This window comes from Prionailurus bengalensis, chromosome D1 (assembly GCF_016509475.1).
Source record: "Prionailurus bengalensis isolate Pbe53 chromosome D1, Fcat_Pben_1.1_paternal_pri, whole genome shotgun sequence".
Lineage (NCBI taxonomy): Eukaryota > Metazoa > Chordata > Mammalia > Carnivora > Felidae > Prionailurus > Prionailurus bengalensis.
The window spans coordinates 26,592,736-26,618,005 of NC_057346.1; the positions used below are offsets into that span (position 1 = coordinate 26,592,736).

Below are 25,270 nucleotides of genomic sequence, written 5' to 3' on the forward strand. Positions count from 1 at the left end.
AAGAATTATTCACCATGATCAAGTGGGATTCATTCCTGGGATGCAGGGCTGGTTCAACATTCGCAAATCAATCAACGTGATACATCACATTAACAAAAAAAGAGAGAAGAACCATATGATCCTGTCAATCGATGCAGAAAAGGCCTTCGACAAAATCCAGCACCCTTTCTTAATAAAAACCCTTGAGAAAGTCGGGATAGAAGGAACATACTTAAAGATCATAAAAGCCATTTATGAAAAGCCCACAGCTAACATCATCCTCAACGGGGAAAAACTGAAAGCTTTTTCCCTGAGATCAGGAACACGACAAGGATGCCCACTCTCACCGCTGCTGTTTAACATAGTGCTGGAAGTTCTAGCATCAGCAATCAGACAACAAAAGGAAATCAAAGGCATCAAAATTGGCAAAGATGAAGTCAAGCTTTCGCTTTTTGCAGATGACATGATATTATACATGGAAAATCCGATAGACTCCACCAAAAGTCTGCTAGAACTGATACAGGAATTCAGCAAAGTTGCAGGATACAAAATCAATGTACAGAAATCAGTTGCATTCTTATACACTAACAATGAAGCAACAGAAAGACAAATAAAGAAACTGATCCCATTCACAATTGCACCAAGAAGCATAAAATACCTAGGAATAAATCTAACCAAAGATGTAAAGGATCTGTATGCTGAAAACTATAGAAAGCTTCTGAAGGAAATTGAAGAAGATTTAAAGAAATGGAAAGACATTCCCTGCTCATGGATTGGAAAAATAAATATTGTCAAAATGTCAATACTACCCAAAGCTATCTACACATTCAATGCAATCCCAATCAAAATTGCACCAGCATTCTTCTCGAAACTAGAACAAGCAATCCTAAAATTCATATGGAACCACAAAAGGCCCCGAATAGCCAAAGGAATTTTGAAGAAGAAGACCAAAGCAGGAGGCATCACAATCCCAGACTTTAGCCTCTACTACAAAGCTGTCATCATCAAGACAGCATGGTATTGGCACCAAAACAGACACATAGACCAATGGAATAGAATAGAAACCCCAGAACTAGACCCACAAACGTATGGCCAACTCATCTTTGACAAAGCAGGAAAGAACATCCAATGGAAAAAAGACAGCCTCTTTAACAAATGGTGCTGGGAGAACTGGACAGCAACATGCAGAAGGTTGAAACTAGACCACTTTCTCACACCATTCACAAAAATAAACTCAAAATGGATAAAGGACCTAAATGTGAGACAGGAAACCATCAAAACCTTAGAGGAGAAAGCAGGAAAAGACCTCTCTGACCTCAGCCGTAGCAATCTCTTACTCGACACATCCCCAAAGGCAAGGGAATTAAAAGCAAAAGTGAATTACTGGGACCTTATGAAGATAAAAAGCTTCTGCACAGCAAAGGAAACAACCAACAAAACTAAAAGGCAACCAACGGAATGGGAAAAGATATTCGCAAATGACATATCGGACAAAGGGCTAGTATCCAAAATCTATAAAGAGCTCACCAAACTCCACACCCGAAAAACAAATAACCCAGTGAAGAAATGGGCAGAAAACATGAATAGACACTTCTCTAAAGAAGACATCCGGATGGCCAACAGGCACATGAAAAGATGTTCAGCGTCGCTCCTTATCAGGGAAATACAAATCAAAACCACACTCAAGTATCACCTCACGCCAGTCAGAGTGGCCAAAATGAACAAATCAGGAGACTATAGATGCTGGAGAGGATGTGGAGAAACGGGAACCCTCTTGCACTGTTGGTGGGAATGCAAATTGGTGCAGCCGCTCTGGAAAGCAGTGTGGAGGTTCCTCAGAAAATTAAAAATAGACCTACCCTATGACCCAGCAATAGCACTGCTAGGAATTTATCCAAGGGATACAGGAGCACTGATGCATAGGGCCACTTGTACACCAATGTTCATAGCAGCACTCTCAACAATAGCCAAATTATGGAAAGAGCCTAAATGTCCATCAACTGATGAATGGATAAAGAAATTGTGGTTTATATACACAATGGAATATTACATGGCAATGAGAAAAAATGAAATATGGCCTTTTGTAGCAACGTGGATGGAACTGGAGAGTGTGATGCTAAGTGAAATAAGCCATACAGAGAAAGACAGATACCATATGGTCTCACTCTTATGTGGATCCTGAGAAACTTAACAGGAACCCATGGGGGAGGGGAAGGAAAAAAAAAAAAAAAAGAGGTTAGAATGGGAGAGAGCCAAAGCATAAGAGACTGTTAAAAACTGAGAACAAACTGAGGGTTGATGGGGGGTGGGAGGGAGGAGAGGGTGGGTGATGGGTATTGAGGAGGGCACCTTTTGGGATGAGCACTGGGTGTTGTATGGAAACCAATTTGTCAATAAATTTCAGAAAAAAAAAAATAAAAAATAAAAAAAATAAAAAAAAATAAAAAAAAAATAAAAAAATCAAGAAGATCTCAAATTAACAATCTAACTTTACAACTGAAGGAACTGGAAAGAGAAGAGAAAAACAAGCCCAACGTTAGCAGAAGGAAGGAAATAATAGAAATTACAGCAGAGACGGGATACCTGGGTGGTTCAGTTGGTTGAATGTTGGACTTCTGATTTCAGCTCAGATCATGATCCCAGGGTCATGGGATCAAACCCCACATCAGGCTCCATGCTGAGCATGGAGCCAGCTTGATATTCTCTCTTTCCCTCTGCCCCTCTCCCCGACTCACATGCTCTCTCTCTCCCTGTAAAAAAAAAAAAAATACGGGATCCCTGGATGGCTCAGTCAGTTAAGTGTCCAACTCTTGATCTCGGCTCAGGTCATGATCTCACAGTTCATGAGATCCAGCCTCGCATTGGAATCTGTGCTGATGGTGGAGAGCCTGCTTGGAATTCTCCCTCTCTCTCTGCCCCTACCCAACGCATGCTCTCTCTCTCTCTCTCTCTCTCTCTCTATCTCAAAATAAATAAATAAACTTAAAACAAAAACTTTAATTAAAAAATACAATAAAATAGAGACCAGAAAATAATAGAGGAAATCAATGAAACCAAAAGTTAGTTGTTCAAAAAGATTAACAAAATTAACAAACCTTTAGCTAGAGTGACTATAAAAAAAAGAGAAGCCTCAAATTACTAAAATCTAAAATACAAGTAGAGGTATTACTACTGATTTTATAGAAATAAAAAGGATTATAAAAGAACAATTGTACATAAACAAATGATACAGCATGCATGAAATGGACAAAGCACACAACCTCCCAAGATTGAACCATGAAAAAATAGAAAATCTGAACAGACTTCTAACTTTTAAGAAGATTGAATCAATAATCAAAATCTTCCTGACAAAGAAAAATCTTGGACCTAATGACTTCACAAATTAATTCTACCAAACATTTAAAGAAGAACTAAAACCAATCCTTCTCAAACTCTTCCAAAAATTTTTGAAGAGAAAGGAACATTTCCTAACTCATTTTTATGAGGCCATCATACCAAAGCCAGATCAAAACACTACAGTTAAAGAAAATTATAGATCAATATCCCTGTGAACATTGATGCAAAAATCCTTTAAAAAATACTAACAAATAGAAATCAACAGCATCTCAAAAGGATTATATCACAGGCACCTGGTTGGCTCAGTCAGTTAAGTGTTGGATGCTTGGTTTTAGCTTAGGTCATGATCTTGAAGTTTTGTGAGTTCAATACCAGCACAGAGCCTGATTGGGATTCTCTCTCTCCCTCTCTCTCTCTCTGCCCCTCCCAACTCACGCTGCCTCTGTCTCTCTCAAAATAAAGAAATAAACTTAAAAAAAATAATAAGTTAAAAAAAGATTATATAGCATAACCAAATGGAACTTAGTCCTGAAATGCAAGGAGAGTTTAACATATGAAAATCAATCAGTATCATACACCATATTAACAGAATTAGAGGGGGGGGAAACCTGATATGATCATCTCAGTGAATTCAGAAAAAAGCACCAAGCAAAATTCAACATCCCTTCACAGAAAACACTCAACAAACTCAAAATAGAAAGAAAATACCTCCACATAATAAAGGTCATATATGAAAAACCCAGTTAGTTAGCATGATACTCAGTGGTGAGATACTGAAAACTTTCCCTCTAAGATTAAGAACAAGACAATGATGCTCACTTTTTCCACTTCTATTCAACACAGTATTAGAAGTTCTAGCCAGAACAATTAAGCAAGAAAAGTTAGGAAGGAAGAAATAAATTTTTCTTTACTCACAAATGATATTATCTTTCTTATATGTAGAAAAGCCTATTATACACACACACACACACACACACACACACACACACACATAACTGTTAGAAGTAACAAACTAGGGGCACCTGGGTGGCTCAGTTGGTTAAGCATCCAACTTCGGCTCAGGTCATGATCTTGCTGTCCATGAGTTCAAGCCCCATGTCGGGCTCTGTGCTGACAGCTCACAGCCTGGAGCCTACTTCGGATCCTGTGTCTCCCTCTCTCTCTGCCCCTCCCCCACTTGTGCTCTGTCTCACTCTCAAAAATAAACATAAACAATTTTTTTAATAAAAAAAGAAGTAACAAACTAATTCAGCAAAGTGGCAGAATAAAAAATCAACACTCAAAAATCAGTTGTATTTCCATACACCAACAATAAAAATCTGAAAAGGAAATGAAGAAAACAATTCTATTTACAATAGCATCAAAAAAAAAAAAAAACTTAACCAAGGAGGTGAAAGACTTGTATGCTAAAAACTACAAAACATTGTTGAAAGGAATTAAAGAAAACATAAAGAAATGGAAAGACATCTTCTGTTCATAGATTGGAAGACAATATCAACACTACCCAAAGCAATCTGTATAGTCAGTGCAATCCTTATCAAAATCCCAAAGATGTTTTTTTCAGGAATAGAAAAATGCATCCTAAAATTCATATGGAATCTCAATGGATCCCAAACAACTAAAACAATCTTGAAAAAGAAAAACAAATTTGGAAGACTCATACTTCCTGACCTAAAATTTACTACAAAGCAACAATAATCAAAACAGTGTGGTACTGGCATAAAGACAGACATATAGATCAATGTAATAAAATAAATCCCAGAAATAAACCCTTATGTATATCATCAAGTGATTTTTTTACAAGAGTGCTGAGACGCTTCATGGGGGAAGACCATTCAATGGGGAAAGGACAATCTTTTCAACAAATGGTGCCAGGAAAACTAGATGTCCAAATGTAAAAGAATGAAGTTGTATCCTTATCTAACACCATATACAAAAATTAGCTCAAAATGGATAAAAGACTTTTTTCCCTCTCTTAATTTAAATTTTAGTCAATTAATATACAGTGCAATATTGGTTTCAGGAGTAGAATTCAGTGATTCATCACTTACATACAACACCAAGTGCTCATCACAACAATTGCCCTATTTAGTACCCATCACCCATGTAGCCCATCCCCCACTCACCTCCTTCCAGCAACCCACAGTTTCTTCTCTATCATTAAGAGTCTCTTGCGGTTTCTTTCCCTCTCTTCTCTTTCCCCTCCCTTACAATATGTTCACCTGTTTTTTTTTTAAATTCCACATATGAGTGAAATCACATGGTATTTGTCTTTCTCTGATTGACTTATTTCACTTAGCATAATACATTCTAGCTCCATCCATGTCATTGCAAATGGCAAGATTTCATTCTTCTTTATTGCTGAGTAACATTCCATTATGTATATGCCACATCTTCTCAAAATGGATAAAAGATTTAAGTGTAGAGATAACACTATACAAGTCTTAGAGAGAACATAGGGGGAAATCTTCATGACACTGAATTTGGCAATGATTTCTTGGATAAGACATCAAGAGCATAGGCAACAAAGGCAAAAATAGAAAATTGGGTTTTATCAAAATTAAAATTTTTTGCATCAATAGACACTAACAGGGTAAAAGGCAACCCACAGGAGAAAATATTTGCAAATCATATATCTCTGATAAGATATTAATCCCAGAATATATAAAGAATTGCTAAAAGTCCACAACAAAAAGCCAAAATACCCAATTCAAAAATGGGAAAGTCACATGCATAGACAATACTCTAAAGAGGATATATACAAATGGCCAATAAGCACATGAAAAGATGCTCATCAGCATTAATCAGTAGGGAAATGCAAATCAAAACCACAGTGAAATACTACTTCATACTCATTAGGATGGCTACTATCAAAACCCAGAAAACAAGTGTTAGCATGGATGTGCAGAAATTGGAACCCTGTGCACTGATATTGGGAGTGCAAAATGGGGCAGCTGCTGTGGAAAACAGTAATGCAGTTCCTTAGAAACTTAAACATAGAATTACCATTTGATTCAACACCGCTTCTGGATATACACACCAAAGAACTGGAAGCAGGAACCCAGAGATATTTATACACTAAGGTTTATGGCAGCATTGTTTGCAATAGCCAAAGGTGTAAACAATCAAAATGTTCATCAACAGATAAATACATCAACAAAATGTAGCATATTACATGTAATGTATGTAGTGTATATTCCTGCCTTAACGGGAAAGAAATTGATACATGCTACAACATGGATGAACCTTGAAGACATTATGCTAACTGAAATAAGCTAGACATAGGAAGACAGATACTGTATGATTTCAATTAAACAAGAAAACTCGAGTAGTCAATCTCAGAGTCAGAATCTAGAAAAGTGGTTACCCAGGGCTGAAGGATCAGGGAATGGATAGTTATTTAATGGGTATAAAACTTCAGTACAGGATGATGAAAAAATTCTGGAGATAGATGGTGGTCATGACTGCACATTAATGTGAATGTCATTAATGCCACTGCAGTGCACAATTTAAGATGGTTAAAATGGTAATTGTTTTCAATGTTTATTTATTTTTGAGAGAGACAGAACATGAGTGGGGGAGCAGGGGGCAGAGAGAGAGGGAGACACAGAATCCAATGCAGGCTCCAGGCTCCAAGCTGTCAGCACAGAGCCCAGTGCAGGGCTCAGATTCACAAACTGCAAGATCATGACCTGAGTCAAAGTCAGATACTTAACCAACTGAACCACCCAGGCACCTCCTAAAATGGTAATTGTTATGTTATGTATATTTTACCACAAAAAAAAAAAAGGAAAGAAAGAAAGAAAAAGAAAAAAATCCCTTACCTCTCTGCAAACTTTTTAACTATAACAATACCCCATGGCTATTTTCCTGGTCAATAAATATAAATGTAATTCAGCCTCTTTAGTAACTGCACACTATGTCATATAACGGACATGCTATACCATATTTAACTACTCCCACACTGACAAACATTTGCTATTATAAATAATATATATAATATAAATAATATATAATTCTGCAGTCCGAATCCTTAAGGTTCTTATGATGTATCAGTTCCATACAATGGAGTCCCCAAATTGCAATTACTGGGCAAAGTAAATAGTACATTGAGATCTTTAATCCATCTTCAATTTTTGTTTATTCATGGTCTAAAGCATGAGGAAAGATGGTCTGTGTTTGTTAGGTTATGAATTTGGTTGCATGTGACAAAAACCTCCGATAGCTGTGACTTATACCAGATACAGTTTTATGTATCTTTCACATAATCATCTAGAGATGGGCATTGCAGGACTGGTATGGAGACTACTGTGTGAGGTAATCCAAGAATCCAGCCTCCTTTTATCCCTCACTCCACAGTTCATTTTCATGGTACAAGATGGCTGACTGCCATCTCCACGTTCCAGTCAGCAGGACAGGAGCAGGGAGAAGATGGGTGTGTCCCCTTCGTTTCAGGCGAATAGTTGCCTATACTACTTCTGCTTCCAACCTATTGTCCTGAACTTAGTCACATAATCCATCCTAGCTAAAAGGGAGGCTGGGAAAAATAGTACTCATTCTGGGTGACCATTTGCCCACTTGGGACTATGATGACTAAGGGGAGATTGGATAATGAGCAAGTCTATGATAAGATCTTCCAAAAGAATCGTCAATTATGTCAACAATGTTTATAAAAATAAGCCATTTCCCATTGAATTAAAAACCATCCTTGTGTTTATCAAGACCCACATATAATTGGATCTGTTTCTAGACATTAACCTGTTTCATTGTTATCTTTAATGGTTTTATCATAATTGGTAGCTGTTCTTGTATTAACTTACGGTTGTTGACATATTAGTAATTTATCTTTTGTTACCTGTTTGATTTAAGCTATTTGATTTATGTTCTTTTTATAGACCAAGTTAAAGACAAACTTACTTTGTAAGAACTAGTTTGTCCTCGCACTTGGATATTATAATTTGAAACAGATACAATTTTCTTAGTTCCAATTTTTCAATGTTAAGAAGCATCTCCCCCACCAGTAACTACTACTGAGGAGTCACGCATCTGTTTCACCATCATGGCCTTAGAGGACACGATCACTAAAAAGAAAGCCTGACCATTGCAGGAATCTGGTGACAGGGAACGGTGTTCCCCAGGGTAACTAACAGGCATCCAGGACTCCACCCTCTCAGCCATTTCAAAAACAATGGATGTGCACAAGTGCCAGATGAGACCTAGTAGTTAAGTAAATTCCCAAGTTGATGGGAAACAAAAGAGGTGGTCTTCCAGCTCCAGGCACTGGCGCATTATCCATCTGAGGCGTGTGGCTCCATTAGCCTTTTAAGTGATAGCAGTGCCTCTCTGCCATTATCTCTTCCACCAGGCCTCATTCACTCTGTTCTATAGAGGAAGGATTTGCTCAAGTTGATGCCTTATTCTCAAAAGTCTCTTTTGACTTCACAAAAAAGAAAGACTACTTGATCAAGAGAAGCTGCCCTTGGGATCCTATCCCCTGCCGCCCTGCTAGGGTGTATCCTCTGCCTTTCTTTAAAACCCACATGCAGCATCTTTTCCAGGAAGACTTTCTTGGTTTCCAGGACTATCAACAATGGGATCAGCTGGAAGGCATCTTAGAGATCCAGAGGGGCGATTCTCAGCCCTGACTTCCTCTGGTCACCTAAGTAACTCTTAACCGGTCCCTCTGACGACCTCCTCCGGAGATTCTGATCAGTAGGTCTGGGATGGAGCTGTAGATCTTGCTAAGGGGGAAGTTTTTCACTTCCACAGGGGATTATGAGCTAGGGTAGGAAACTAGGAGGCCAACCCCTTACCTTACAGATGAGGGCACCGAGATCACAGGCTACTGCAAGAAAGGCGTGCATTTCTTAGCAGGAAGGGAGCCCCTCCCAGCAAGAGCTTTGTCTCCTTCGCAGCTCTTTTCTCTAGCACCTAGAACTGCGTGGGTGTAACAGGCGGCAGATCTGTCGGATGAATGAATGAACTCATGTGACCCCAAGCTTAAACCAGAGAACTGGACTCTCGTCCAGGATGGGACACCAGTGCCTGCCTTTGCTGGAGGGAGATCGGTGACTAGTTCGGTGTGTTCACCGATTGCGTCGCTCGGTAAACAGTCTTCCTTGCGACAGCCTCTTCGCCACAGTCCTCGCCGCCTCCCAGGTTTCTGTAATTGCTTTGCATCATAGGAGGTCACGGTTAGTCGCAGTTCGCCCTGGGTGCCCAGGACCCCGCCCCTGTTGGAGCACACCTTAGGGCGTGTCTTGCGCCCCGGCGGGAGTGTCGGGGGGCGTGGAGGGAAGTTCGGGCTTAGAGCCGGGAGGCTCCGCACGTTCGGCACCGGCGGGGCGAGGCGGTCAGTCTGCGGTGGGGAGGGCAGGCAGTCGCGCTGCTGGGCCAGGCCGGGCCGGGCGCTCGCACCTGCTGAGTGGCGGCCGCAGTCGGCGCAGGACGAAGGCGCTCCGCGCAGGTGAGACGCCGCCACGGGCCGGGGGCTCGGACTCCGCGGACGCCGGGCCAGCGGAGGGGGCCTCCGATGGGGAGGGGGCTCGGACAGAGCAGGGGGGCGCTCGGAACGGGAGGGGATTCGGCGGGGGGAGCGGGCTCCGGCAGGGCAGGGGGAGGAGCTGGACTGCCCGGGAGCCGTGCGCACCTGGGTCGGGTCGCCGGCGGCCCTAGAATGAAAACTGCTGCGTCCCCAGCCAGTCAGGTCGACCGTGTGGCCAGGCGAGCGGAGCTTCGGAGGGTTAAGCCCCTGCCCTCCATTCCACCAACGCCCCTCTCCCCCCCACCCCACCCCCGAGGACCCGAGGATCCGGGGACACCCGGCCCATGACCTCTCCTCTCCAGCTCCACACCGCCGTGGGCACTTACCTCCTACTGTCTGTCCTTTTAGCGCCACTCCACAAACACCGCCAACCGATACTTCCTTAAACCAGGAAGCCTAGAATTTAGTAAGAGGCGATTGACTGATAAAGTTTCCTGGGTCATGATTTAGCTCCCACTAATACTTCAGTGGGTAGAAACGGATGTCAGGCGCAAAGAGGTAAGATTAGCAGGGGTTGGGGAGGTTTACACTGGACCTAAAAATAGTTTTAGGGGACCCTGCCTGGGTGCAGAAGGATAACCTCTGGAAACATAATCTAGCCCTAGATATAAGAAAGATTTGCATTTCAGCCTTTCGAAGTTTTAGCCAGCTACCTCTTCTAAGTAAGAGTCACAGAAGTGACCATTTCCTTCACGTCTTCTGCCATTTCCCTCAGTGAGTGCCATGTTCCTCCCCATCCCTGACCATTTGCCTCATTGCCCTATCACCGCCCTGTTTGGCTCATAAAGTGGCATAAGAATTTTATCTGTGTCTTTACATTCACTTTAATAGGTAGTACGGCTTATCATTCCTAAGAAACATGTACTCTTTGGCCAGATGTGCAACCTGTTCAATACAATCCGGGGTTTGTCCATGTTAAATCACGTAGGGGAGACTCCTCATACACTCTGAGAGTCCAACATAGTTCTTCATGGACTGAGAGTTCATGGGCTCAATAAGGATGTAGTTACCCTCTGTTCCTAGAGTTTCTGAGAAAGCCATGCAATTGATACGAAAGCTTTATTGAATATGGTTCTCTGATTTTCCAAGGGAGAGTGCCTGACATAAGCAGAAGGGAGGCATTATTTCTGGCTGTGCACTAATGGTTCTGGTATTAGGAAAGCCAAGCATTCACTTTCCTTTTAAAGGACTTTGATATCTTCTTACTTGTTCCATGGGAGGCACAGTATCACCACGTACTTATTTCATGTATTCTGTGGGTTCTGGAATTGGTTGTGATGGCCCAATGATTCTGTTTGGAATGTTCCCCAGTATGTCCTTGGTGTGTCTCTTGCCTAATCTCAGCAAATGGAACTTTGAGATAGGATTTGGCAAGGGCTGGGGGAGAAAAGGAGTAAAGAGAAAGAAAGACTTCTCTCTTGTCTCCTTACCACCTTCAAGTTAACATCGGCTGCCATGTTTAAACGGTCAAAGTACAGAAATTGCTTATGTTGGTTATAATTAAAGGATTATCTCCTTCCCTCAAATGCATTTGTTTGTTGAAAGTGGGTAAGGGCAGTTTTACCACATGTAGAGCCTATTCCATAGCCAAATTTCCTGTTATTGCAAAACTTTTTATAATTGTCGGTAAGAGAATAGAAGTCACCACTCTGTCATCAACTAATGGGCATGTATGAGATTTCAAATCTGTATTTGTTTCTATGGACAGGTCATGAAACAAAAACTAAATCATGTACAATACTATGCAATATCCAATAGGAACAATTAGAGGCTACAAGTAAGTACTAGAATCCCCACACGTCATTTGGACTCAGCTTCCCTTTTAATTAAACAGTCTTCTCCCCCAAACCTTTACTGGGGGCTAGAAATAAACAGAGATTATTTGAATTTGAGCTGTTTTTGTTTCTCTTGTCTGTTCTCTGTGTGAAAATAAAATGGGTCACAAGGTGCACTACTGAAGGGACAAAGAAACTCAAAAGATCTTTTTTTTTTTAAGTTTATTTATTTATTTTGAGAGAGAGAGCAGGAGCAGGGGAGGGGCAGAGAGAGAGGAAGAGAAAGAGAATTCCAGGCACTCAACCAACTGAGCCACCCAGGCTCCCTGAAACTCAAAAGATCTATCAGCCTTCTGTGATGAAGAATTTAAGCTGAAGATACCAAAGTACACTCATGTATTTCCCTGTGGAATTTAGATATCATAAACCATTATTGATACCACGGCAGCTTTAGAGTACAAGGCGATTTCCATAAGCAGCACTGTGAGGAAATAGTAATAGCTTGTTTCATAATTGAGGAAACTGAAACAGAAATACTGAGTATCTGGCCTGAGGTTATCCAGCTGTTAAGTGGCAAAGCCAACCTTAAGCCCGAACTTCTTCCGTAATACCTCAGCTCCCTACAGGGGAGCTCTTTTGTTTGCTTGTGTAATTTGGGGGTGAGGAGTTGTCTGTGATTTGTTTTTCCTGAACATTTACTTACCATACTCTCTGACTATGAACTCTTAGAATCTAAATTTAGGAACATTCTTGTTTGGTATCTTTCATGCCCATCTTTGTTCATTGTAACTGCAAAAATATTTTAGAGCTGCGGATAGCCTGAAATATTTATCATGCCCAATCTTTTTGTTTCTTCCAAGAACAAAAGGGGATTCAGGAAAAATTAAGCAAGTACCCAAACCTACTTGGCTGAAGAACTGCAGCTCAAACCTAGGCTTCCCAGTGTTCAGACTACTGCTGTTTCCAGCATGTGGTCCCTCGAGGATTTCCTAGATACATAAGTTAGGTGGTTCAGTTTTGGGTCTGTGACAGCAAACTATAGCCTCCCTGAATCCTGGACTCAAATATCCGTAGATTCTCCTACTCTAACTGGATTCCACAGTCCGTGAGAGAAAAAGCCTTTTGGTCTGGCCCATTGTGTTTTTCTGAGCACAGTGCCCGTAGTGGGCACTCAATAAAATGCGTTCAATACTTACCAAACAAACGTTTGAACAAGGATGAGATGTCATTAGGACTGCATTCAGCTACAAGTAACGGAAAACCCTACTACAATAACTTAGTAAGTGAGGAGTTTGTTTTTCTCAAATAGCTGGATGCCTGGGGGTGAGAAGCTGAGGATTGGGCCAGATTCCTCTGTCTTCCTGCACCACCATCCTTAGCATGCACTTTTGTCCTCACTGAGAGACAGGCACCTCTTCGTGTCAGAGAGGGCTTACCAGAAAGAAGGGCAGAAGGAAGGGCAGAAGGCATGTACCAGCTGAATCTGTCCTTGTTTTTTAATAATATCACTCTTGAAAGTTCCACCCAATAGACTGCTTATACCTCATTCATATAAGAACTCTGTCACATAACCACTCCTAATTATAGGAAAACCTGAGCAAATCTAGTGTTTTAGTCAGCCATGTTGCCAATATAACAAAATAGGGAGTCTGTTAAGGAAGAAGGGGAAAATAGATATAGGGTAAGCAACTAGCAGCATCTGCCATAATATGTTTTATGAGTCATTGACTCTTTGTTTCTATATGGGTTGTTGTTGTTTTATTTTTTTTTATTTTTATTTTATTTTTACCTGTTGCTTTTTGGTTTATTAAAAAAGCAATAGATAATGCAGTGGATGTAGGGGAACTTTTTAAAATTATAGATTCCGAGGTCCATCCCCAAGAAATGCTGATTATTTAGGTCTGGAATGAGTCTATAAATCTGAATGATAAGCTGGCACTCCAGATAATTTGAACACAGGTGGTCACAGGATCATAATTTGAAAAACATTGAATTGGGGCTAGTTTATCAGAGGCACCTTCATTTTATTTCCAAAGGCTTTCTGTCTCATCCCTCTTCAGGGTGTTTCTAAATTTTGGTCAACACAAATAAATGGAGAGTCTTAAAAGTCACAAGTTCTACAAGGCTTTTACTGAGTCTACACAGCTACCTCCCTAGAGGCAATGACTTTCAGTCTCTCATCTATGTTTTTCTCATACTTACCACCATATTCCCAAGTAACATGCTAATACTGGCTATTTCTCATTCTTTTCCCAGTTCTGGATAGTATCTATTGACATCCTACCAGGGAGGATAAGGATGTAGCTCTCTTATACCCTCATTATTCTTTTTCATATTTGTTTCCCTTTCTTGCAAGGTCCTAATATAGTTATAGCCTATTTTTTTTTTGATATAGCAATGTTTAGTGTTTACATTATTATGACTTTTTCCAGCTATGTGATACACCATGATTTCTACACTTCCTTTCTTGTACAACCTTTCTCTATACCTGGAGTTAGTAATTGCTACCTCTTCTTCAGTTGCTTAGGTTTTTTGAGTACTCATTACAATTCTGACTCAAACTTTGACAGGATGGTAAAATTCCTCTCAGTAGAGAGTTAAGCATCAAGTAAGTAGTCAGTCTGATATGCTTTTCTTGGAAGCATCCCTGCCCAGCCCCCTATTCTCTGAAACTGGTTATTCTGAGCTCCTTGTTGCACTGGGAGCTTCCTTTGCTACCACCTTGTCAATTGTACCGGATTCCTGTTTCTTGGATTCTGTGCCCTCTCACTCCTTGGTCTTGCTGGAGCATGGCTTCCTGAGAAAAGCCACGTGGAGACAGAGGCAAATTTATCCAGGAGCTGCTGAAGTTCACATTTGCAGGCCTCTGTGAGGGCTGCAAACTGTTGAAAGTTGACAAGTGGAGAGGAAAAGCCAGGTCGCCATCATGAAGCATTTGGGGCACATTTTCTAAAAAGATTTTAGAAGAAAGAGCCATGAATCTCCAAGGTTCCCATTTGTTGTGATTTCTCTTCTCAATCTAAATAAATATTCATGTTCACACCCAATTTTGTGTTGGTAATTTTATTATTTTTTTCTTAAAGAGGGCTCCCCAAATTATAGAAGATTCAGGCCCCCCAGGACCTGGCTTTTTGAGTTTTTGTACATTTATGATGTCATTTTTCTTCCATCATATTTGATTGATGGTTTGGCTGGATATAGGTTATCAGTTGGAATTAATTTCCCCTCAGAATGTTGAAGGCATTCCTCCGTTTTCTTCTCCCTTCTTATCGCTCAGTTGAGAAGCTGATGCCATTATGATTTCTGATCCCATGCATTTTTTTTTTCTGTCTGGAAGTTTGTAGGGTTTTCTTTTGTTTAGTCCTCATGTTCTGATATTTCACAATGTTGTTAGTTCATACTGGTTTGGGTTTTTTCCCCCCAGTCATTGTTTTGGATACTTTAAAGGACTCTTCAATCTAAAAATCATATTCTTTAGTTTTCTTCTGTCACATAATTTCCTCTGTTCTTTCTGCAACTTACGTTAAATTACTTAGATGCTGGATCTCTTGAATCTTCCCTCTTGGTTTCTTATCTTTTCTATTTAAAAAAAAAAACTCTAATCTTTTAGTTCTAATAAATATTCCCACCCTTATATTAAATTTTTACATTTCTTTCATCATATTTCTAATTCCCAAGGACTTTTATTTGGGTGGGGTGAGGCGGCTTTCAAGAAATTTTTATAGCATCCTGCTCCTATTTTATGGATGCAGTATCTTTTCCTATTTCCCTGAGAATATTAGCTCTGATTTTTTTCTAATTTTGAGAGTATCCCGAATGGTGTCTGTATATTTTCAAAGGCCCCTTTTTTTTCTGTTGTTTCTGTTCTGCCTTTTATGGCAGAAGCTTTATTCAACTGTCCGTGTTTAAGAATGGTGTACCAAAAATGCCAAAATGTATAGTCTGTGAGTGTGGCTTGCAGATTGTGAGCTTCATTGTAGGGCAATTATCCAGAGCAGGCTTTTTTGATGGCTCATCATTGTGTCTCTAGCAGCTTTCTAGTCTAATCAGTTTCTCATCAGGAAGACCCCATCTCTAGCCATTTATTCCTGTTTGAGAAAAGACCATTAGTAAGTTTGATTTATTTATTATGTAATCCATTTAATAGGAAAGGTTCTTGTTTTGAGTGGGTAAGTGGTAGTTTAGGAGTCAAACATTTAGAATTTAGTTCTTGACTCTGCCCGCCCCCCCTTTGAAGTGGCTGCCTCTGTGTACCCCTGTGTTCCTCTGTGTGTCTTTTGTCAGCAGCAGGGAGACAATCAGCAGTCTTCCACGGAGAGTGAGTTATTTTCTATTAAAAAGCAAGACGCTCTAGGGCACCTGACTGGCTGGGTTGGTAAAGCATGTGACTCTTGATTTTGAGGTTGTGAGTTCAAGCCCCATACTGGGCATAGAGCTTACTTAAAAAATAAATAAGTAAAAATAAAAAGGCCTGAGATTTTAGTGTAACAAGTACAACAAATTATTTTGGAATAACCATTTGCGAAACATTTATTACCCACCGGCGGAGAAATACTTAATCCAGAATAAGTTAGGGCCTTTGGAGAAGCTCCATATCATGCCAATATTTATCTTAATCTTAATAATGACACTTAGAAGAATATTTAATTAAGATGGAAAATTATAGTTAGCTTCTTATTTCTCTTTAAGAGGTTATATTGAGAAAATATTTTCCTAATACCTCCAAAGAATGTCTTAGTTACAGAATTTGGGGGAGAATTTCTGCCCTTGAAGGTCACTCTGCAAATCCATACTATTTTCTTTCTTTGCTTAGCCTGACATGTGATACCCAAAACTTGGGGCAGGGTCAGCACTTTTTCTTTGCTGGGAAAGTTTTAGATCACAAAAAGGCACCAGATAATATGTGTTACAGGAATGATTCCTGACTTAGCTTTGAAAGACATCTTCATCAGAAAGCCTAGGCATTAGATACCAGATTTTGTACTGTTGGCTCTTCCTTCTCAGGCACCTTTAAAGAAGACAGCAAAGCCCTTGAAGACTGGGGCCCAGCCCTGTTATCTCTGTTTCGCCATCACTTAGAACCATGCCTGATACATAAGAGGCCCTAGATAAATTGACTCCATTACCCATTTTAAATTAACCCTTCCTACTTGTCCCCTTGATGTTTCCTCTGTTTCCTTTGCATCTTTTTATGCCATTTTTTTTCTGGAAGATGATACCTCCTTCTCAAATTTGATGTGTGGAACAGCTGTTGGAAAAAAGACTGGGAAGATCTTCTACCAGGACTTCAGGTAGAATTTCCAGGAGTGACAACTCCCTGTATCATCTTACTGAAGATGTAATAATTTCTTGGGTTATCACCAAACACCCTACATCTGGCACCATTTTTAATCACAGTTCTATTTGGATGTTTTTTTCTCTCTTGTTCCATGCCACTCTTGTACTGTCCTTTGCTAACTTCCACTCTCTTTGATCTGGCCCCCACTTTGACCCAGACTTTCTCTTTGTTCCATTCTAACATTTTTTTTTTGTCTCTTCTCCCCTACCGTCATTTGTCTTCTGGTATATTTTGCACAAAGCACACTGATGTACTAATTTCAGAAGACCTATCCTGCCTATCAGGTGGACACCTGTTTAAACTAACCTAGACCCAGGATGAAAAATCTCTCTCTTCTGGCTGTTTTTGAGATAATTTCTAGGTTTTTTTTCTCACTTGGATTGTTTATTTTTATAGAGAACAAGAACTAAACTACAAGATCAAATGATCTTGTAGATTAGTGTTTCTCAAATGCTACCACTCACCATAGAACTTGTATTCTCATGGCATGGAGGCTTGGCTGAAAACAGCATGGCAGAAGCTATAGTCTCCCTTAATGCTAAAAAAATTTATGCTACCTTCAAATACATCTTTTTAGTTGTTGTTGTTGTTGCTGCTGCTGCTGCTGCTGCTGGTTTTTGGAAAGAGAGCATGAGCAGGGGAGGGACAGAGAGAGAGAGGGAGAGAGAGAATCCCAAGCAGGCTCCATGCTATCAGCACAGAGCCCCATGTGGGGTTTGATCTCACAACCTTGAGATTATGCTCTTGAGCTGAAATCAATAGCTGGATGCTTAACAGACTGAGCCACTCAGGTGCCCCACATCTCTGTTTTAACATGAAAATAATTTTCCCCAAAATCTTAAGGTGAAATTGATAATTCTATGATGGTAACCATGTTGGTCATGTGATTTCAGATATTTTGACTGTTGGGGCTTACCTGTACACCAGTCTGAGAGGCATGATCTCTTAAGGACTAGAAGATCTCTCAAGGACTCATCTCGCTCTAAAAATTATATGAAAAAGTAATGATAGCAGCACCCTTAGAAATGACTGGATTCAGGAGCTAGTGTCCTCATGATTCAGGATTATGGCTAGGTTGATTTAGTTCAGTTCAGATCAAGACCTGTTATTATATGGCAAGCTTTATGGGAACTTTATGGGAAAGTTTATGGGAACTTTAACACGAAGTAGATAAGATCTCTGCTCTTGAGGAGCCTATGGTCTAGTGAGTAAGACACGTAAATGTGTAATTTTAATATAACAGGCTAAGTGATAAAAATCAAGATATGCGTAATGTACTATGCTAGAACAGAGGTGGGGCCATAGCCTAGCCTGGAAGTTCACAGAAAGCTTTCTAGAGGAGATATGGCACACCTATTGAAAACTGAGAAAAGGGAAGTCACGCGAAGAAAAAATGGAAAAGACACACAAGGTGGAGGGAATAGCATGAGCACTGTAAGGTTTGTGGTGGGGACAGATGAGAGATGAGGCTTGAGAGACAGGCCAAGAGCCACATTCTGGGTATATGCAATGCAAAGGGGCATGGACTACATCTGGGTGGTGGTTAGTCAGTGAAATGTTTTAGATTCTATAGTGGCGTAGTCAGATTTACATTTTAGGCAGATGACTCTGGTAGCAGAGTGGAAAAAGGATTTATGGATGGCAGGATTGGAGGCACTGCAGTGGTCCAGGCAAAAGACAATGAGAGCCTAAATGAGATAACTATCGTAGGACTAGAAAGGAAAAAGAACATCAGAAAATTTGGGTAGCCAAAATAAGCAGAATATTTTAGTCTCTTGGGGAATTGGGACACTGCAGGGCAGAGAGAGGGATAAAAGGGAGTCTCAGATGAGTCCTAGGAATCTGGCTTTAGAAGTAACTGGATGTTAAGCCATTACCAATCTGGTGGGGAAAGAAGATGACGAATTCAGTTTGGGACATGTTGACTTTGAGGTGTCTAAGAAGAATCTACATGTTTTTGTGTGTCTGTTAGTTTAGCAAGTTGTTAGATATATGAGTTTGAAACTAAGGGCAAAGGTCAAGGCTAGAGAAAAGAGTCATCAGCGTGCGGGTGGTAATGGAACTATGGGTATGTATGAGTTCTTGCCAGAAGAAGCTATATAGAACAGTGGACCAAAGTCTGCTCGTGTTTAAGACACAGGAAAAAGAAGAGGACCATTTAACGGAGAAAAAGAAGATTATAGCAGATGAAGGGAGCCAGGAGAGAATAGTATCTTGAAAGCCAAGAGCAGTAGATAATTCCAAAAATGAGTGACTAAGGGATGGTGTCAGCTACAGAGTAGTGCAGGAACAGAAGAGAGGTCTACTCAGATAATATTTTAAAGATTTCCACTGATGAAGCAATATGAAGAGATTTGGTGACACCTGTGAATGTAATTTTAGTGTCATGGTGGTGAAGGAGCAGAACTAAATGGAGACAGCAATTGTATTTCCAGGTTTTTTCATGAAATTTAACTGATTTTGACAATGTTTGATTGCAATACACAAACCATCAAAATCCCTTTCTATCCAAAGACAATTTCATTTAAGTGGTTATTTAATTCAATAATTAATGACTTTCCAAATAATTTTAATATTAGAAACTGTAATTGTCTATAAATAAACCTATTATCAAAGGCATTTTGGCTCTGGACTAGGTGAGATGGTGAGAAAAAGATCCACCTATTTTGAGAACATATGTAAAAAGTTTAAAATTTTGCAAAACTATATGTTGTTTGGAGATCATGTATGTACTAAATGTATGTAGTATAGAGCAAGACAAAAGTGAGTGATTGCTAAACACACAATTCAAAATGATGCTACTTCTCAAGAGGGAAGTCAGGGAAGCTATCAAGGATGTGTCAATAGGAAGCTCCAAAGATGTTAGTAATGTTCTGTTTCTTAAGCTGAGTCATGCCACACAGCTGTTATTCTTTACAACTTTTATATACATTAGCTATATTACTTTTATGTTTGGAATAGTAAATAGGAAGAGAGATACACAATGGTTCTTCAGGGACCCAGGTCCAAACAGAATTTTTTGTTTCTTTTTCCTTTTTCTCTTATTATTTTGTGTGAAAAATTCTTGGGCCTGATTATAGTTGACAGGAAGAAGGCAACAAAGGGTGAGAGAAGTTCATGAGTGCTAGAACTCAGAGGACACAGGTGAGGATCCAATCAAAAGCACAGATTAAAGGGCACCTGGGTAGCTCAGTCGGGTGAGTGTCGCCTCTTGATTTCAGCTCAGGTCATGATCCCAGAGTCATGGGATCCAGTCCCATGTCAGGCTTCACGCTGAGTGCTAAGGGCTGCTTCCATAGTTTGACTATTGTATTTATTTAATGCTGCTATAAACATAGGAGTGCATGTATCTCTGAATTAGAATTTTTGTATTCTTTGGGTAAACACCCAGTAGTGTGACTGCTGGATCATACGGTAGTTCTACTTTTAACTCTTTGAGGAACCTCCACGCTGTTTTCTAGAGCAGCTGCACCAGTTTGTATTCTCACCAACAGTGCACAAGGGTTCCTTTTTCTCCACCTCCTTGCCATCATCCATTTTTTCTTGTGTTGTTGATTTTAGCCATTCTGACAGGTGTGAGGTGATATCTCATTGTGGTTTTGATTTGCATTTCCCTGATGATATGTGATGATGAGTATCTTTTCATGTGTCTGTTGACCATCTGTATGTCTTCTTTGAAGAAATGTCTGCTCATATCTTCTGCCCATTCTTAATCACATTATTTGGTTCTTGAGTGTTGAGTTTTATAAGTTCTTTATATATTTTGGATACTAATCCTTTATGGATATGTCATTTGCAACTATCCTCTCCCATTACATAGGTTGCTTTTTAGTTGCCTTTAGTTGTGTGATTTAGTTGTGTTTCTTTGCTGTGCAAACACTTTTTATTTTGATGTAGTCCCAATAGTTTATTTTTGCTTTCATTTCCCCTGCCTTAAGGTACCTAACTAGAAAAAATAGTTGCTACCACCGATGTCAGAGAAATAACTGCCTGTGCTCTCTTCTAGGATTTTTATGGTTTCAGGTCTCACTCTGAGGTCTTTAATTCATTTTGAATTTATTTTTGTGTGTGGTGTAAGAAAGTGGTCCAGTTTCATTCTTTTGCACTTTGCTGTCCAGTTTTCCCAGCACCATTTGTTGAAGAGACTGTCTTTTTCCCCGTGGATATTCTTTCCTGGTTTGTCAAAGATTAATTGACCATATAATTGTGGATTTGTCTTTGGACTTTCCATTCTGTTCCATTGACCAATGTGTCTATTTTTATGCCAATACCATACTGTTGATTAGTACAGCTTTATAATACAACTTGAAGTCTGGAATTGTGATACCTCCGGCTTTGCTTTGCTTTTTCAAGATTGCTTAGACTATTCAGGGTCTTTTGTGGTTCCATACAAATTTTAAGAGGGGTCATTTCTTATTCATTTTATTATTTCCTCAGCACCCAGCATATTTAATGGGATCCCATTAAAAAAAAATGGAAGCAGGAATGAGACCATCTTTTGCTTAGAAATCTAAACTCACTTGGGAGGTAACTGAGCTCTTATTCATGGAATTTTGTTCCACAGCATCATGAACTCATGCCAGAACAAGGCTCAAATTCTTATTCTGGTTTTGAGCCTTCTGACCAAGGACCTACCTACCAACTTACAGAGAAAATAACAATGACAGTAGTAGCTATAAAATTTTTTAAAAAGTGACAGACTCCAGAATTATTTAAGGGCTCCCAGGCTACTATAGAGCAGGGATACTCTGCCTGAAGTTCAGGACTAAACCATAGTCACATCAGCCATGGGCCACAGAGAACTTTCAACTCTGTACCTTGTGCTTCCTCTGCATTTTACTGCTAAGCAGCTCATAGAAGAAAGCGGGAGGTATTAGGCTTGTTATTTGCAGAGTAACAGAAAGCTGAGTCAGGCAGGGTTGGTTGTATTCCAAAGTAAACTCAGGCCAGAAGCCATTTAAGTGTTTCTGTTGGCAAAGACAGATTCAAAATAATATTCTGTGTTCTCCCCATTACCTATTTGCCTACTGACCAAACACATATCTCATTTCTATTAAAAAGGTATTCAGGGGCACCTGGGTGGCTCAATCGATTAAGCATCTGACTTTGGGCCAGCTCATCAGTTCAAGCCCCACATTGGGCTCTGTGCTGACAGCTCAGAGCCTGGAGCCTGCTTCAGATTCTGTGTCTCCATCTCTGTCTCTCTGCCCCTCCCCCACTCATGCTCTGTCTCTCTCTCTCTCTCCCTCCTTCAAAAATAAATAAACATTTTAAAAAATGAAAAAACCCACTACCTTCTCCAGGGTCAGGTAGAGGTTCAACATAATTCCCCTCTCCCCACTTGAAGTTAGTACTAAAAGATACAGCAGCCTTAGTTCAATAATTATACTTCTCCTAAAAGAGAAGCCAGGTTTCTCCCCCATTAATTGTGGGAATAAGTATGAGAACACCAGAGAAGAGAGGAAACTAATATTTGTTAAACACTTACTATAGTTAGCTGCTAGACATTCTCAGTTAATCCTCACAAGATGCTTCTGAGGTAGTGTTAAGGTCCTCATTTTGGAAGAAAGGGTACTGAAAGGGTACCGAGAGGTTAGGGAAGTTGTCCATGACCTTACCAGTAAAAGCAGCAAAGACTGATGCTCCATAGTTTGTGCTCTTTCTATTATATGACTGTATTTCCCCCTTAAAGGAACATGTAGGAATCCAGTTTCCTTTAGGGAAATTAAGGAAATAGAATTCACCTGAACTAATATAAAACTTGACTTGCATCTTTCTAACTTAACCTTCCTCAGGCCCATTTGTGAGTTGGTTTATATCCTTTCTAGAGATTCTTGGGCACATAGGACTACAATGTCTGGTTGATTTGACTTTTAAGTATACTGTTCTGTTCATTCCCAACCTAAGACAATTTAAAGGTTTAATGCATTCCAGCCATGGAAGAGAATGACATTAGGTCTTTCTTGGTAAAGAAAGTGGGAATGGTAGGGTAAAGAGAGTAAGAAACATTATCTAGCTCGATTCTGACCATATGGATGATTGGCTACACCTGCTTCTTAGTCTAGGCATGTACTATTTGCTCTGTCTGGAGCTTTACGCACACTACCTATGTTTACCTGTTTTTCAAGGAAGTTTTAGGGAGACTTCCCTCTATAATCTTTCTCCTATTTCTCCCAGGCTGAGTCAGAGTCCTACTTTCATTGTCATAACACTCTGCACACTCTATTAAAACATTTAATATATGTGTCATAATTGTTGAATTACTCATTCTTTACCACAGTTTCATCTTATTGTAGGCAAGACCCTTCTTTGAAGATTGATGAAATCCATTTTCAAGAGTAGAAGGTAGACAAAGGCACTAAGACAATTCAATGGGGGAAAGAAAAATCTTTTCCACAAATGGCTGGGACAATTAGATATGCAAAAAATGAAGTTGGATCACTACTTCACACCACATACAAAAGTTAATTAAATGGATCATAGACATAAATGTAAGAGATAAAACTGTAAAAATCCTAGAATAAAACATAGGATTGAATCTTCATGGTCTTGAGTTAAGCAATGGCTTCTTAGATATGACACCAAAGCACAAACCACAAAAGAAAAAAATATAAACTGACTTCATCAAAATCAAAAGTTTCTGTGAACCAAAGGACACAATAGAGAAAGTAAAAAGACAACCCACAAAAAGAAAATATTTTCAAATCATATATCTGATACAGAACTTGTATCTATAATATATAAAGAGCTATTACAACTCAACAATTTAAAAATTTTTTAAATGGGCAATGAATTTGAATAGGCATTTCTCCAAAGAAGATATACAAATGCCCAATAAGCTCATGAAAAGATGCTTCACATCACTACTCATTAGGGAAGCAAAATAAAACAAAACAATGAGATATACTTCACACTCCTTAGTATGGTTAAAATTAAAAAGATGAACATAACAAGTGTTGGGAAGGATGTGGAGAAATTGGAACCTTCATACACTGCTGGTGAGATGGGAAAATGGTGCAGCCATTTTGGAAAAGAGTCTGGTTGTTCCTCAAAATGTTAAACATAGAGTTACCATATGACCAAGTAATTCCACTCCTAGTGTATGCCCAAGAGAAATGAAAACATAGGTACACACAAAAATTTGTACACCAATATTCATAGTATCATTATTCATAACAACCCAAATATCCATCAACACGTGAATGGATATTATATGTCAACCATACTTCAGTTAAAAATATAAAGGATTGGGCACCTAGCTAGCTCAGTTGGTAGAGCATGCAACTCTTGATCTCAGGGTCATGAGTTTGAGCCCCACATTGGGTATGGAGCCTACTTAAAACATAAAACTTTTTAAAAAATTAAAAGATTAAGATTTAAAAACCAGATGAATGGATAAACAAAATGTGACATATCTGTACAATGCAATATTATTCAGCAATGAAAAGGAATGAAGGACTTTTACATGCTACAACATGGATGAACCTTCAAACCATGCTATGTGAAAGAGGCAGAGATATATGATTCCACTTAAATGAAATATCTAGAATAGGCAAACTCATGGAGATAGAAAGTAGATTAGTGGTTGCCAGAGTCAGAGGGGTTGAAAGGAAATGAAGAATGATTGCTAATGGGTGTGGGATTTCTTTCGGGGTTGATGAAAATGTTTTAAAATCAGATAGTGGTAATGGTTGCACAACTGTGAATATACCATCAATCACTGAATTATATATTTCAAAGGAGTGAATGTTATGGTATATGAGTTATATGTCAATAAGGCTGTTATTTAAAAAAAGAAAAAGAGAGAAATAGCAATAAAGCATTGAGACTTCTAGAACCATATGAGGGCGATTTTCAGATTCATTAAGAAAAACTGTCCCAGAAATACAAAGCAGCAATACTTAGTAAGGTTGTTTAAACCTTCAGAGTGTCTTCTTTGATACATCTGATTTGTCTTTTTTAGTGATTTAGTAATTAAATCTACAAAAGTATATGGAAATGTCAATTAAGTGATGAATAAATAAAATGTGGTATAATGGGCTGAATTATGCTCCCCATCCCCCAATTTATATGTTGAAGTCCTGATCTCCAGTATGTCAGAAGGTGACTATATTTAAAGATTATCTCTTTAAAGAGATAATTAAATTAAAATGAGGTCATCAGGGAGGTGTCTAATCTAACTGTTGCCCTTATAAGAGGACACAGGCACACACAGAGGGAAGATGTATGTGAAGACACGGGGAGAAGACAGCCATCTTCAAGCCAAGGAGAACTTGGGCACTATTTCAAAAGATAAAA

At 39.5% G+C, this 25,270-nt stretch overlaps 1 protein-coding gene across 1 annotated transcript in view; it reads left to right on the plus strand.

Moving 5' to 3' along the window:
- Positions 1–9,655: 9,655 nt before the first annotated feature.
- TMEM45B (transmembrane protein 45B) overlaps positions 9,656–25,270 on the plus strand; it is a 38,860-nt gene continuing 23,245 nt past the window's right edge. Inside the window, exon 1 of the mRNA XM_043579824.1 lies at positions 9,656–9,781. The gene's annotated coding sequence lies outside the window, so the exon portion shown is untranslated. The remainder of the gene's footprint in view (positions 9,782–25,270) is intronic.